Raw genomic sequence first — 17,455 nt, forward strand, 5'->3', positions numbered from 1 at the left:
CACGAGCGTCACTAGAAAGACAGCGGGAGCTTAGGGAGATAAATACGTGGCTTAGAAATTGGTGCAGGAAGGAAGGGTTTGGGTTCATGGAGAACTGGGCTGACTTCTCAGTCGGCTACAGGCTCTACGGTAGGGACGGGCTGCACCTCAATGGGGAAGGTGCAGCTGTGCTGGGGGAGAAAATGGTCAGACGGATGGAGGAGCTTTTAAACTAGGATCTGGGGGGAGGGAGGGTAGTGGAGCAAAAAAGGGGATAGAGCAGATACAGTGAGATGGTAGGGGTCAATGAAGGATTAGGGGGGGATGGGACATGCAAGGAACGTAGGGAGGCTAGGAGTAATAAAGGTGTTAATAGGATTAAATGTCTACTGGCAAATGCAAGAAGTCTTGCAAACAAAATGAATGAAGTGGAGACTCTTATGTCAACCATGGATTATGATGTGGTCGGCATTACGGAAACCTGGCTGGATAAAAGCCATGACTGGGTGACAAACATACAGGGTTATAGTACATTTAGGAGGGACAGGAAAGACAAAAAAGGTGGTGGGGTGTGTATATTTATCAAATCTAACCTAAAACCTGTGTTGAATGATGACATTGGGGGGGAACTGCAACAATGTAGAGTCAGTATGGGTAAATGTACATGGGGAGGGAAATAATGGAAAAATGCTAATTGGAGTTTGCTATAAGCCTCCTAACATACCTGAACAAATAGAGGGTGAAATGCTGGAACAAATTGAAAAGGCAGCTAATAATAATAATCGGGTTATTATGGGGGATTTCAACTATCCAGACATACAGTGGGACATAGAATCGTCTGGTTGTGCTAAAAGCTGTAAGTTCTTACCTACCATTCAAGACAATTACCTCTCTCAGATGGTAGATGAACCGACGAGGGGAGATAATTTGCTAGATTTGGTCCTGTCAAATAGACCGGATACAATTTCAGATCTACAGGTCCGGGAGCACTTGGGCACCAGCGATCATAATATGGTAAGCTTCAACGTAATATTCAATAAAACATTTCAAAGGGGAAATGCTAAAACCTGGAATTTTAGGAAAGCTGATTTCAACAAATTAAGGGAAGAGCTTAAATGTGTAGATTGGGACAAAGTCATGGTAACTGGGGATACTGAACATAAATGGGGAAAGTTTAAGGATATACTGCTAGAGTACTGTAAAAAACTTATACCCTCTGGTATTAAAACGTCCCGGAATAAAAAGAAACCACTATGGATAAATAAGACTGTACAAAGTATAATAAAACAAAAACAAAGGGCGTTTAAAATCTTGAAGGCTGAGAATACAGAAATAGCATTTCAGGAGTATAAAGATATCAATAGGCAATGCAAAAAAAGAAATCAAACATGCAAAACTAGCTACTGAAACAAAAATCGCCAATGACATTAAAATAAATCCCAAAATCTTTTATAAATACATTAATGCCAAAAGGAAAACAAAGGATAGTATTGGCCCCTTAAAATATAATAACAAGTTAGTTATAGAGGACAAACAAAAGACTGAGATATTAAATAGGCATTTCTCTTCTGTGTTCACCAAGGAACTGACTGTACCAGGCATCATTCAACAAGTGAAAAATCAAAGTTCACCACCCGATATAATTAATTTAACACAAGAAGAAGTACGCCTACGTCTGAGTAAATTAAACATTGACAAATCCCCAGGGCCAGATGGCATTCATCCACGAATATTGAGGGAATTGAGCTCCGTAATTGACAGACCGCTGTATCTCATCTTTTTAGACTCGCTTGTAACAGGGTTGGTGCCTCAGGATTGGAGGATTGCTGATGTGGTACCGATATTTAAGAAAGGTAAGAGGGTAGATCCAGGCAACTACCGTCCAGTAAGCCTGACATCAGTAGTATGCAAAGTTTTTGAGGGCATTTTAAGGGATGACATGCAAAAATATGTTGCAGAAAATAATATAATAACTGACAGCATGGATTCATGAAAGATAAGTCGTGTCTAACCAACCTGTTGGGGTTCTTTGAGGGGGTAAGTGCAAACCTGGATATTGGTAATGCAGCTGATGTGATTTATTTGGACTTTGCAAAGGCATTTGATACTGTACCACATAATAGCCTTATACTAAAGCTCCAGAAGCAAGGACTAGGGGAAACTATATGCAACTGGGTAAGGAATTGGCTAAAAGATAGGAAACAAAGAGTAGTCATAAATGGAACATTCTCTAAATGGGCTACAGTCAGCAGTGGGGTGCCGCAGGGATCTGTGCTAGGACCGATTCTTTTTAATCTCTTTATTAATGACCTTGTGGATGGGATTGATAGTAAAGTGTCAGTCTTTGCTGATGACACCAAACTATGTAGGATATTAAAAACTGACCTTGATAGTATAATATTACAAAAAGATCTGGATAAGATGTCAGAATGACCAGATACTTGGCAAATGAGATTTAATGTTGATAAATGTAAAGTAATGCACCTAGGACGGAGTAATCCTATAACTGCGTATACATTAAATGGAAGTAAACTCGGGACTACAGAACAGGAGAAGGACTTGGGTATTCTCATTACAAATAAGCTGAGCAGCAGCACTCAATGTCAGGCAGCAGCTGCTAAAGCAAACAAGATTTTAGGGTGTATAAAAAGAGAGATTAGATCCCGTGATCCCAACGTATTGTTACCCCTCTATAAATTACTTGTAAGGCCACATCTGGAATATGGGATTCAGTTTTGGGCTCCACATTTTTAAAAGGACATTCAGAAGTTAGAGTCAGTTCAAAGGCAGGCAACTAGACTACTACAAGGAATGGAAGCCTCCCATATGATGAGAGGTTGAAAAAGTTAGATATGTTTAGCTTAGAAAAAAGACGTCTCAGAGGAGATCTCATTTATATGTATAAATACATGTGTGGTCAATATAAAGGACTGGCACATGACTTATTTCTTCTGAAGACAATGCTAAGGACCAGGGGGCATTCACTGCGAGTGGAAGAAAAGCGATTCGACAGCTAAATAGGAAAGGGTTCTTTACAGTTAGAGCACTCAGACTGTGGAATGCCCTACCACAAGAGGTAGTAATGGCAGATACTATAACAGCTTTCAAAAAAGGGCTGGATGATTTCCTCAGTACACACAACATTGTTGGTTATAAATGACTTTGTGACCAAATGTAGAACTGGTGGAGGAAGGTTGAACTAGATGGACCTAGGTCTTTTTTCAACCTTAGTAACTATGTAACTATGTAACTATATAACTATGTAACTTCTGGACCCCGAGAGCGTCATAGGCTATCTTTCGAGGGGAAATTTTAACCCCGCGCTTTACAGTTATTCGCCAGAAACCTGCCTCCATTAAAGCGAATGGAGCTGGGAGCCACAGTGCAGCCAGAACTTCAGAAGAATGCGCAGCCACGCCCTTATATGGAATGTTGGCGTGTCACAATGCAGCCAGGGAAAGAGACAGACACAGACAGGGAAAGAGGCAGACACAGAAGAGAGTGACAGGTTAAGAGACAGACACAGACAAAGAGACCGAGACAGACACAGGGAAACAGACAGACAGGGAAAGAGAGGGAAAGAGACAGACAGGGTAAGAGACAGACAAAGACAGGTAAAGAGACAGACACAGGGAAAGAGACAGAGGAAAAGAGACAGGGAAAAAGAGGGAAAGAGACCGACAGGGTAAGAGACAGACAAAGACAGGTAAAGAGACAGACACAGGGAAAGAGACAGAGGAAAAGAGACAGGGAAAAAGAGGGAAAGAGACAGACAGGGAAAGAGACAGACAGGGAAAGAGACAGACAGGGAAAGTGACAGAGATAGATAGACAGGGAAAGAGATTGAGACAGATGGAGAAAGAGACAGAAACCGCCAGACAGACAGGGAAATAGACAGACAGACAAAGAGAAAGAGATAGACAGAGATATATATATATATAGAGAGAGATATCTATATATATATAGATATATATATATATATATATATATATATCTATATATATATAGATATAGAGAGGGGGAGACAGACATAATTACATTTATATCTATTTGTTTTGTGGTTTTTGTGTGCAGAATACATTTTTGTTAATACATTCTATTTTGTTCACAGCAGTTATTAACCCGGGCGAAGCCGGGTAGTACAGCTAGTACCATATAAACATCAATCGATACCTTTCCCAAAATTCTCAATTTTGCAATGTTAAGGATTGAATCAGCATGAAAGCTGATTTACATATACAGTATGTGCCTAGTATTGGATATAAAATCCTGATAACTGAGGGTTCTCTTTATTATTCACTCACACTGATGTATAAAAAAAATCAGTTCCATTCTCATCTAGAAGAGGTGGACCAGTGAAATCCGCCTGGTGTTCTGTATGTAATGCGAGTGCAATCCGAGTGTTTTTTTTTCTCGCTTCCATAGGCTTTAATAGATGAGTCTTGTCCAATGTATGCATCCACTTGCAGTATTCTGCATTTTGTTTTGTTTTTTTTTTGCTCAGACCAAATACAGATGAGAAAAAAATCGCAGATCTTCTCTGCCTCATTGAATAACATTGGTTCTAGTGCAATGCAATTTTTTTTCTCGCTTTGCACTCGTCCGAGTTATATGCCTGTGTGAGCAAATCCTGAATGTAATGTAAGAGTGCTGGACTGTGGTTTTGTCTCATTCTTGCCCCTGAAGACATCAATTGTGTTATTGTCTGGTAATGTGAACTGTATTGTATTGTTCCTGTGTAATGTAAGGTATCATATGGTATAGTGTATAATGAAGCATGTGATGGTGTAAGGTGTTAACTTTTCGCCCAGTTCTAAGCAAACATTAAGTCTGCCCAGCAACTGACGGCAGGGTTAGAAATGGTTAAGTGTTGAGACTAGCCCACCTTGGGAAGCGTCAGCTGATAGCAAAAGAGTGGTTCATTCCAGAGAGACTCAGTGAAGACCTAATGAGCGTATGTGACAGACGTACAGTCGGTTGTTTGTGAAAGTCACATATAGTGGGTGGTTTGGGTCAACGGAAGAAAGGAAATAGAAGGTGAGGTAGTGTGAATCTTGAGCGAGGCCAGGGACACAGGGCATGAAGAGTGTTGTAACTAGAGACTGATCCCCGAACGGACTGGCCCCAAACCATAGGAAACTGCTCCAGGAAACGCTCCTTCCTTGGTATGTTTTTTAAAATGTTTTTTGGTTTCTGAAGTGAATGTGACACGCTCACTGGGTCTTGGGGGTTACTCGTCACCAGGCCGGTGAGGGTTAGAGATGTCACAGTGGCCAGGCCCGGTTTTGTGACCCTGGCGGTGTCAATGGGGATGGGGATGATGGGAGTAGTTATTTGTGATGCCAACTGTGGTGTGGCCACGTTGTGTGGCGAAGTCTTAGCTGCCGCTGTAGGAGGTCTTCTCTGCAGCGGATGATAACGCAGCTCGGATGGTATAGCTTTCCACAGACAGAGCTCAGGCCCCAGGGAGGATGTTGTGGGTAGTAGTCCACTATATTAAAGGAGCGTAGGGTTGGAGACTGTGAAGAAAGGGCGCTACATAGGGGTTGCAATCAAAGTTCTTTATTCACTGATATGACGCTGCCTTTGGACTGCCAGTCCCCATTGACATGGGCTCCAGCCAATCCCGGATAGTTCGGAGGTCAGAACCGGTGGGTATCTCTGTGAGTTCTTCCTCTGCTGCGCGGTGTTGTGTGAGTCCCGGCAGCTTGAAGCTACGCTGGGACCCGAGTCTTTGGATTTGGCTCCGTTCCTGTCCCGGATGAGGTGCAGTACCTGTGGCGCCTGAAGCCGCAGGGGTGCCACAAATGTCAGGCATTTTGTAAGCCTTTTGAATGGACGGTGCCTAGTTTGGAACCAATTCTATTTCACCAAACATTTTTCAAAATCCCGAGAGGGATATAAAGCATTCAAAAGACTGAAGATATGAACAGCAGAGTGGATTTACAATAGAATTTAAGTCCTCATTCAGACGTCTGATTTTTCCCACGTTCAAGATAAAAAGGATTGTTTTTTTTGGGTCAGACTTTGATCAGAATGTGGTCCAAGTGTCCTCAGTTTTTTTTTTTTTGTATGTGGAGAAGAATAAAAATGTCATCCAAGTATGGTCCAATTTTTTTATGGATCGATTGGTTTGCATTGCTGATTGATCTGTCCCTTGGACTGCATGATTCGTGAAAAATCCCAGACACGTGAATCCCTCTACAGAGTAGACTATTATAGGTACAAATGCCATCTATGGATGGAAACCACGGATAGCATTCATACCCAATAATCAGTGTTAATCACTATTTGACTGCCGATGATCTTTTGCCAGTCCTACAGAGGAACTTAATTCTACAATCTATAGAATTTATTTTAAATCACAATGTATTCTCGTTTGAAGGTAATATCTATCGTCAATTGAGGGGCTGTGCGATAGGGACGAGATTCGCCCCAAGTTATGCAAACTTATATATGGGGTGTTTTGAGTCTTCTTACATCGCACAGTCCCCTCTGGCCATTGAACATATGGTCTTTTATCGCAGATTTATAGATCTGTTCTTTATCTGGTCGGTGTCGCGGGCGGAGGGGACGCGCTCGCCATGCTCTGGTCCGGGGCTTCTGCTGCTGCTGCTCGGTGGCTCGAGCGGTGGACCGGACCCGGGGACTCGAGCAGCGCTCCACACCCGTGAGTGAAAAGGGGGTGGTATGTTCAGGGAGATTGTTCATGACGCCACCCACGGGACGTGGTGATGATGGCACCACCGCTGCTGATAGCGGGGATCCCGGGAGAGATGGTAGGGTGCAGCTATGATGTAGTCACCTCCGTGGCTAGGGGGGTTGGTGATCCCGGGGCCCGGTGGTGAGACTGGGAGGCTGGATGGCTGGGGTGCAGGGACTGCGCGGCGCGGTGCCGGACGGCACTGGTGTACTCACTTAGACAATCACTGACAAAGTCTCTGGTAAACCAAAACGACCGGATGGACGGGTCCCGCAGCCGGCTGCAGTGTTGATGTTGTGCTCTTCCCGGACGGCTGATGGTGGCTGTCTTTCCCTGCACCTTTTAGAAATGTTCTGACTCCTGTGGTTGCCCACCGGTAGTCCACTCCCCGGCGTATAGGTGCCGTAGGAGCCCGTTTTGCCCGCAGGCGCTGGCCCTTGGATCTCTAGCCTGTGGCGGTGGCTGTATATCCTCTCTGGGTGGACGGTTGCCTTCAATCAGGACTTGGTTGTTAGGAAACCCCTGGGGTTCCTGTCGCATTCGGATTTGACTATTGATTGGCTCCAAGCCTGATCAGGGTCCGATGGCTCTGCCTGTGTATTTAGCTTCACTCCATTCCCTGGTCCGGTACCGGCGGGCCGATGCCCGACCCCGGTCCTTACAGCTCTGCGGAGTTCCACCAACTCCTGCAGACGGCCACCACCATCTGCCAACCTTGCTGTCAGTGCCTGGGCTCCGACCCAGACACCTGAAGTGTTTACTCCTCTCACTTCCACCTCCAAGACTGATCTGACACTTTTCCCGCCTCCAGGCCTGTGAACTCCTCGGTGGGTGGGGTCAACCGCCTGGCTCCGCCCCACCTGGTGTGGACATCAGGCCCTGGAGGGAGGCAACAAGGATTTTTGGTTGACTGTTGTAACTGCCTAGGGTGGGAGTGTGTATGTTGGTATGTTTGTGACTACCTGGCTAGTCCAAGGCATCACATCGGGATCTGAAAATAGTGCGGATAGAAATATCCCTTATGGCCAGTATTGGCACACTAGAAAGAACTGCACCAATACAGATTCTTTCAAAACTGAGGCCAAGATATTAAAAACCAGATTTGCCAGTAAAGGATACCCCAAGAAAATTTTAGACCAGGAGAAATGTCTGGCTATGATTGAAGAAAAAAACGTTGAGGTCCCCTAAGGGGTGGGGGGGGGAGACAAATACTGGCTATGAGAGTTGTCTGGTAACCACCTATAGTGATTACTACAAACAGGTGAAGGAATTAGTGGGTAAACATTGGCATATTTTGAGGAGTGACAGAGTCCTTTCAAGAATCTTACCCACTAAGCCTCTGGTAATATTTAGAAGGAGCAGGAATCTCAAGAACTTGATTGCCCCTAGCAAAATTTCACATGTTACAACCTTTATAGCTGAAAATAGGCCAGGTTTAATGAAACCTGTAGGAAATTTTTGCCGTGTCCAACCTAGATACTTGTGTTGCAAATCATTAACCTAGGGTGCACGATTGTTCAAATCCAACATCACAGGGGAGGAATTGCCAATCAAACAATATCTGAACTGTAACACAACTTATGTAATCTATTTATTAGAATGTCCGTGCGGCCTACAATATGTGGGCCGCACTACACAAATGATACATAATAGACTAAATAGCCACCGATACAACATTCGCCATGGCACAATCACTCATAGTTTATCAAAACATTTTTTATTAGGACATAAGGATAATTTTAAAACAGTGATTGTTGAGCAAATCTTGGTGGATGACAATGACAGATATTGGAAGTTTGTGGAACGAGAATCCTTTTGGATTTTCAAATTAGCTACATTGCATCCGGAAGGCCTGAATATCATGACGGAACGGATCAAATAAAAAACAGTAACTTAATTTTAAAATTCCAAAATTATTAATCCCTTGGTATTTCAACTAATTGACCACGGAGAATGGGGAGTTGACCAATATAAGTATGGTTTAGTTTAGATTTGGTTGTTTTAGAATTCACAAATTACTTATAGTTCATTTCTATACATTTTGGTTATACATGTAAGCACAGTTCTTTTAATCTGGTTTTAATACATTAGAATAAGCGCCCCCTGTGGGATCAAACAATTATCCAATAATGATTTGAGAATAGTATAAGATTCATTAGTATTTTTAATATTTTCTTCCAGTGATGACATTTGTTTTTCAATTAATATAATATTACATTATTTATTTATTCAATTTTACCCTGATATTAATCATGATGTAATTCAATTGAAATCACTTTGAATTTATCGAGTGGATGATGGTTTTAATGTTTTTAACACATATCATGTTGATTCCTGAATTCCTCCTAATTTTTTGGGTTCTTTCTTTTTTTTCCTCGTTTTTGGGCTTTGTATGGGGAGGATATAACTAATTAATCAATCAATTGATTAATTTAATTGATTAGCCTTCATGAGTTTTAAATCCAATTGTTGTAAATGCCTCCGCATATATAGGTCTAATAGTATGTTGATTTTTCTGAATTGTAAAGCGCTGCGGAATATGTTGGCGCTATAGAAATAAAGATTATTATTATTTTCTGCTACCTGAGGAAGGGGGAGGACGTGTCCCCCCGAAATGCGTTGTTGCTTTATAATAATATTAATAAAAGAACTTTACATCATTAACATCCATCTCCAGTCTGCGCAGCGCGGCTGATACCGTGTTTTTTTACAGTGAACTGAAGTATACCCAATAATCAGACATCTAAGAAGGTTTTTCAAGCTTTTTTTCAGTGATTTTTTTTTTCTGGTGTGTTTTGGTGGGGACCTACTGCCAAAAAGTCTCTAAAAATCTCCATGTGCACATACCCTGGCAGGACTGCCTTGTAATGAGCCGTGATTCTGTGACAGCACATGATAATGGATATTATCCACTGTATATAAGCAATAAACGTTCCTCCTATTCGACAATAAACAGATCTGGAAAGCCATGAGCAATCGTTACTAAAAATATATTGGCAAATTGTTTTACCAGAGTAAAAATAGCAAACAACATAAATAACATACTATTTACTTCCGAAACTCTCAATTTACAGGATATTTTTGCAAATATTTGCTGCATTGAGAAGCAGATTGTGTGAACCAGCAGCACAAGTGATCCTCCTACAGTACTATATTACTACATACTGATAACAAATGTGTTCAGTGTCACACAGATATTTACAAAGTGCGGCCTTCAAAGTCATAATTAGGCTGATAAGCCGTTATATAGCGTCATGCAGACACCCGGGGCACTAAAGATCTCATGTTCTTTGTAGGCTTTAGGTAAAACAAATTACTTGGAGAGAAAGTGAATGTAGGGAAAAGGTTACAAAAACCATTTGCCTTCGGAATAAACAGTAACGGCCTATTTACATTGGTCAACAATGAGGAAACGAGCGTTCCTAAACAGGCTGCCCGTCTCCCTGTAAGCTCACAATGAGGAAACGAGCGTTCCTAAACAGGCTGCCCGTCACCCTGTAAGCTCACAATGAGGAAACGAGCGTTCCTAAACAGGCTGCCCGTCTCCCTGTAAGCTCACAATGAGGAAACGAGCGTTCCTAAACAGGCTGCCCGTCACCCTGCAAGCTCACAATGAGGAAACGAGCGTTCCTAAACAGGCTGCCCGTCACCCTGCAAGCTCACAATGAGGAAACGAGCGTTCCTAAACAGGTCGGCCGTCATCCTGAAAGCTCACAATGAGGAAACGAGCGTTCCTAAACAGGTCGGCCGTCATCCTGAAAGCTCACAATAAGGAAACAAGCATTCTTAAATAGGCCGGCCGTCATCCTGCAGATCACAATGAGGAAATGAGGATTCTTAAATAGGCCGGCCGTCATCCTGCAGATCACAATGAGGAAATGAGCATTCTTAAATAGGCCGGCCGTCATCCTGCAGATCACAATGAGGAAATGAGGATTCTTAAATAGGCCGGCCGTCATCCTGCAGATCACAATGAGGAAATGAGCATTCTTAAATAGGCAGGCCATCACTCTGCAGATCACAATGAGGAAATGAGCATTCTTAAATAGGCCGGCCGTCATCCTGCAGATCACAATGAGGAAATGAGCATTCTTAAATAGGCCGGCCGTCATCCTGCAGATCACAATGAGGAAATGAGGATTCTTAAATAGGCCGGCCGTCATCCTGCAGATCACAATGAGGAAATGAGCATTCTTAAATAGGCAGGCCATCACTCTGCAGATCACAATGAGGAAATGAGCATTCTTAAATAGGCCGGCCGTCATCCTGCAGATCACAATGAGGAAATGAGCATTCTTAAATAGGCCGGCCGTCATCCTGCAGATCACAATGAGGAAATGAGCATTCTTAAATAGGCAGGCCATCACTCTGCAGATCACAATGAGGAAATGAGCATTCTTAAATAGGCCGGCCGTCATCCTGCAGATCACAATTTTGAAATGAGCATTCTTAAATAGGCAGGCCATCACTCTGCAGATCACAATGAGGAAATGAGCATTCTTAAATAGGCAGGCCGTCATCCTGCAAGCTCACAATGAGGAAACAAGTGTTCCTAAACAGGCTGGCCGTCACCCAGGAAGCTGGCAATGAGGAAATGGATGTTCCAAAACAGGCCGGCCGTCATCCTGTGAGCTTACAATGAGGAAACGAGCATTCCTAAAATAGGCCAACCATCACCCTGAGAGCTCTTATTTGCTGAATTAGGCTAGTTTCACACTTGCGTTTTTTTCCTTCAGTCGCAATCTGCCGTTTTGGAAAACAGCGGAATCCACTAACGGATTTCGCTGCTTCCCATAGACTTGTATGGACGACGCATTGCGCCGGCCGACGCTGTGTTGTATCCGCCTGGCGGAAAGAACACAGCATGTAGTGTTTTTCTGCGCTTCCCTGAGCATCAAAAAAAGGCAATGTGCAGGATTCCGTCGGTGTCCGTCATTTTTATAATGGAAGCCTATGGTGGCGGAATCCGTCGGAATCCGTCATTTGACGGACTCCTGTGACACATCCGTTTTTACACAACTGCGCATGCTCAGTTGAGTAACTGTTGAAAAAAAAGGTACAACGGATTCCGTTGTTTTGCAGCATCCGTCGCATCAGTTGTGCCACTATATGCAACGCATCCGTTACATCTTCTGCGGCATCACATATAAATTAGCCATATGGTGGGAAGAAATGTGAGTGGAGCAGAGCAGGGAGGTCATCACTCTGCCCCTTATGAAACGCGGAGGTGGGGAGGACACGGCATCCGGCAGGGAAAAGTAGGTTCTGAAGATTGCCGGAGGCCAATGACCTAGAGGGGATCACCCGGAGCTACTTACACCCAGGGCCATGATAAGACACCAGCATTTTTTTTTTTAAACTCCATTTCCCTTTGTTGAGCCAAGTAATTTGCCGGCAATTTTATTTAAGGGGAAGTGGAGTGGACGGGGGGGGGGGGGGGGAGGGGGAATTCAATACAAGAGCGCTGCAGAGGCAGGGAAGCTCTAATCTCCTCCTGGCCCAGACAGAAGAAAATATCTGCAAAATGCAAATGGTGCAGGATCTGTGATGACATTAACCCCATGTGACCTGTGTGGGAGGAGCCAGGAGATAAAGGAGAAGTCGTAGAAGATAAGGACACGTGACAGGTAATGGGGGAAGAGGAAAATACAGGGGGTGCAGGATGTGACAGTGGTATGACATGCTGCAGATTTCAAAAGTGCTGCAGTTGTCAAATTCAGTCAGAAAAAAATCTAGTGATGTGTATGAGAATTCTGAAATCTCATAGCTTTTGCTGGTACTGTAAAATGCTGATTCTTTTCTGCAGAAACAAACCACAAAACAAAAGCCCCTGCTTGTTAACATACCCCTTGGTATGGTTCAAATAAACAAGGTAAAAATAAGCAGCAGTGCATGAGATTTCAGAAATCTCTTTTCTTTCCTGGTATTGTAAAGTGCAGCGTTTAGTGATGGGCGATCTCGATCTGTAAAGATTGAGGATTGTACCGATCACATAGTGATCGTGTACACAATCCCGATCAGAAGCTTTCCTGGGAAGCTCGTGTTACAGATCGGGACCAGATCTGGTCCAAGGGCTGTAAAAAAAATATTAAAAAAACATTGTCATTATACTTATAGGTCCCGCGACGCGTCCTGCAGACCCGCTGAGCCGCTGTCTCCCGGTCGCTCCTACTTCCCAGTCCAATCATTGCTGAGCACCGGGATAAAGGACCTTCTGTAATGTCATGGCCATGTAATATTACAATTCTACGATTTTGACACATTTCTGGCGCCCGTTTTTCAAAAGTAAAAGAACGCTGCTAGTGATGGGCGATCCCCCCCCGATGGTCGGGATCGGGAGCCTCACCCGATCGATTTGTAAAGATTGGGATCAGGATCGAGATAACACGATCTTGCATCCGATCACCTACAGTTAGGTCCAGAAATATTTGGACAGTGACACAAGTTTTGTTATTTTAGCTGTTTACAAAAACATGTTCAGAAATACAATTATATATATAACTAGAAGGTGGCCCGATTCTAACGCATCGGGTAGTCTAGAATGTGTATGTTTGTTAGCAGATTGAATAATCTATATATATAATTGCCCTCCACCAGCATCAGCCTCTCTCCTTCCAGCCTCCCCCAGCATCAGCCTCCGCCAGCATCAGCCTCTCTCCTTCCAGCCTCCCCCAGCATCAGCCTCCCTCTCCCAGCCTTCCCCAGGATCAGCCTCTCTCCTCCCAGCCTCCGTCCTCCCAGCCTTCCCCAGCATCAGCTTTCCCCTCCCAGCCTCCCTCAGCATCAGCCTTCCCCAGCATCAGCCTCTCTCGTCCCAGCCTCAGCCTTTCTCCTTCCAGCCTCCCCCAGCAACAGCCTCTCTCCTTCCAGCCTCCCTCAGCATCAGCCTCCCTTTCCCAGCCTTCCCGAGGATCAGCCTCTCTCCTCCCAGCCTCCTTCCTCCCAGCCTCCCCTTCCAAGCCTCCCTCAGCATCAGCCTTCCCCTCCCAGTCTCCCCAAGCATCAGCCTCCCCAAGCATCAGCCTCCACCAGCATCAGCCTCTTTCCTTCCAGCCTCCCCCAGCATCAGCCTCCCCAAGCATCAGCCTCCCCCAGCATCAGCCTCCCTCGTCCCAGCCTCCCCCAGCATCAGCCTCCCCCTCCCAGCCTCCCCCAGCATCAGCCTCTCTCCTCCCAGCATCAGCCTCTCTCATCCCAGCATCAGCCTCTCTCCTCCCAGCATCAGCCTGTCCTCTCTGTCCCCAGCATCAGCCTCTCTCCTCCCAGCCTTCCCCAGCATCAGCCTCTGTCCTCCCAGCCTCCCCCAGCATCAGCCTCTCTTCTTCCAGCCTCCCCCAGCATCAGCCACTCTCCTTGCAACCTCCCCCAGCATCAGGCTCCCTCTCCCAGCCTTCCCCAGGATCAGCCTCTCTCCTCCCAGCCTCCGTCCTCCCAGCCTTCCCCAGCATCAGCTTTCCCCTCCCAGCCTCCCTCAGCATCAGCCTTCCCCAGCATCAGCCTCTCTCCTCCCAGCCTCAGCCTCTCTCCTTCCAGCCTCTCCCAGCATCAGCCTCTCTCCTTCCAGCCTCCCTCAGCATCAGCCTCCGTTTCCCAGCCTTCCCCAGGATCAGCCTCTCTCCTCCCAGCCTCCTTCCTCCCAGCCTCCTTTAGCATCAGCCTTCCACTCCCAGTCTCCCCCAGCATCAGCCTCCGTTTCCCAGCCTTCCCCAAGATCAGCCTCTCTGCTCCCAGCCTCCTCCAGCACGCCGTGCTCCTCTGCCGACACTCACACACCCGATCGCATCCACTCACACACACCCGATCGCATCCACTCACACACACCCGATCGCATCCACTCACACACACCCGATCGCATCCACTCACACACACAGACACTGACGATATCGCACATACGCGCTCACATTCACAACATCCGGAGATACCACATGCTTCTGGCCATGTGATCCTCCGGCAGGTCCTGAAAGCTCACACACAGCACAGTATCGCGGCCGAGAAGCAAGCGATATCCCAGGATGTTGTGAGTATGTGAGTGTGATGAGTGAGTGTGATGTGTGTGTGTGTGTGTGTGTGTGAGTGTGTACTCACCTGTGGCTCCGTGTCAGTTGGGGGAATGCGTGCGGGGTGCGGGGCCAGAGCGAGCGTGCATTGCGTGAGGGGGGCGGGGCCTGCAGAGAGCCGGGGCGAGAGGCCAATCCGTGTGGGGGGGCGGGGCCATGGCGAACCCAGCGGCCAATCAGCTTTGTGTCACCGTAAGGACATGTCACCGTGACACAATTTTGGAGCATGACAGACAGACAGACAGACAGAATAAGGCAATTATATATATAGATATGGGCTGAAAGTGCACACTCCCAGCTGCAATATGAGAGTTTTCACATCCAAATCGGAGAAAGGGTTTAGGAATCATAGCTCTGTAATGCATAGCCTCCTCTTTTTCAAGGGACCAAAAGTAATTGGACAATGGACTTTAAGGGCTACAATTAACTCTGATTACAGGTTAACGAGGGAGACGCCTTCAAAGAAGTAGTTAAAAGGTCTGGGGTTGATTACAGGTGTGTGGTTTTGCATTTGGAAGCTGTTGCTGTGACCAGACAACATGCGGTCTAAGGAACTCTCAATTGAGGTGAAGCAGAACATCCTGAGGCTGAAAAAAAAGAAAAAATCCATCAGAGAGATAGCAGACATGCTTGGAGTAGCAAAATCAACAGTCGGGTACACTCTGAGAAAAAAGGAATTGACTGGTGAGCTTGGGAACTCAAAAAGGCCTGGGCGTCCACGGATGACAACAGTGGTGGATGATCGCCGCATACTTTCTTTGGTGAAGAAGAACCCGTTCACAACATCAACTGAAGTCCAGAACACTCTCAGTGAAGTAGGTGTATCTGTCTCTAAGTCAACAGTAAAGAGAAGACTCCATGAAAGTAAATACAAAGGGTTCACATCTAGATGCAAACCATTCATCAATTCCAAAAATAGACAGGCCAGAGTTAAATTTGCTGAAAAACACCTCATGAAGCCAGCTCAGTTCTGGAAAAGTATTCTATGGACAGATGAGACAAAGATCAACCTGTACCAGAATGATGGGAAGAAAAAAGTTTGGAGAAGAAAGGGAACGGCACATGATCCAAGGCACACCACATCCTCTGTAAAACATGGTGGAGGCAACGTGATGGCATGGGCATGCATGGCTTTCAATGGCACTGGGTCACTTGTGTTTATTGATGACATAACAGCAGACAAGAGTAGCCGGATGAATTCTGAAGTGTACCGGGATATACTTTCAGCCCAGATTCAGCCAAATGCCGCAAAGTTGATCGGACGGCGCTTCATAATACAGATGGACAATGACCCCAAGCATACAGCCAAAGCTACCCAGGAGTTCATGAGTGCAAAAAAGTGGAACATTCTGCAATGGCCAAGTCAATCACCAGATCTTAACCCAATTGAGCATGCATTTCACTTGCTCAAATCCAGACTTAAGACGGAAAGACCCACAAACAAGCAAGACCTGAAGGCTGCGGCTGTAAAGGCCTGGCAAAGCATTAAGAAGGAGGAAACCCAGCGTTTGGTGATGTCCATGGGTTCCAGACTTAAGGCAGTGATTGCCTCCAAAGGATTCGCAACCAAATATTGAAAATAAAAATATTTTGTTTGGGTTTGGTTTATTTGTCCAATTACTTTTGACCTCCTAAAATGTGGAGTGTTTGTAAAGAAATGTGTACAATTCCTACAATTTCTATCAGATATTTTTGTTCAAACCTTCAAATTAAACGTTACAATCTGCACTTGAATTCTGTTGTAGAGGTTTCATTTCAAATCCAATGTGGTGGCATGCAGAGCCCAACTCACGAAAATTGTGTCACTGTCCAAATATTTCTGGACCTAACTGTATATCGGGCTTTACAGGTATGGGATGGGGCGGGGGGCTGTAAAATAAAGAATATAGGTAATAATAAACATTGTCATTATACTTACAGGTCCCAGGTAGCGTCCTGCAGACTCTGTATCCCGGTCACTTCTGCTTGATCATTGCTGTGCCCCTGGGTTAATGGACCTTCCGTGATGTCATGGCCATGGGAACAGTCAGGTGTGAATTTTGTATTACCTCGTTAGTTACAGACTGGTCACATGACTATGACGTCATCAAAGGTCCAGTTAAGTGATTGTCACTGTGGAGTGTCGCATCGCATCACAGCGCACAATCTCCCGACAGGAGCGATCAGCTGCATGTATTTCCATGCAGCTCAGGCACTCCTGTCCTGAGAGTGTCTTTACCTGACTGGCGATCAAATACAGAGGGAACCCCTACATTTATTTTTAATTATTTTTTTAAATAATTTAAAAAAAAAAATGGGCTTCCCTGTATTTTAATTGCCAGCCAAGGTAAAGCCAGGCAGATGGGGTGGCAGCCCATAGTCGTCCGCTTTTTCTGAGCTGAGAATCAACGCATCAATTGTTTTGTGGTAGTGTCATCAGCGTGTCTAAATAGGCTATTACACGACTACCGATTGCTTTTCATGTAGCTATTCAGTGATCAGTTAGTGGCCACTATCCGGCTGTCTAAATGCTGCCTATGTGTCCATGCAGGTTTTTGAGGCCTGGTCCAATTGTCTGAATAAATTATTTAATTAAGGACAGCCCAGGACTCTATGTAGGACCTCAATGCTGGCGCGTGTGCATGACGTAGGATGAGTCATGCACCCCAGCTTCAGAAGAAGGAGGACAAAGATGGCCGAAAGAAGAGGCGCCGCACCCAGACAACGAAGCCACCCA

The sequence above is a fragment of the Anomaloglossus baeobatrachus genome, chromosome 2 (genome assembly GCF_048569485.1).
Source record: "Anomaloglossus baeobatrachus isolate aAnoBae1 chromosome 2, aAnoBae1.hap1, whole genome shotgun sequence".
NCBI lineage: Eukaryota > Metazoa > Chordata > Amphibia > Anura > Aromobatidae > Anomaloglossus > Anomaloglossus baeobatrachus.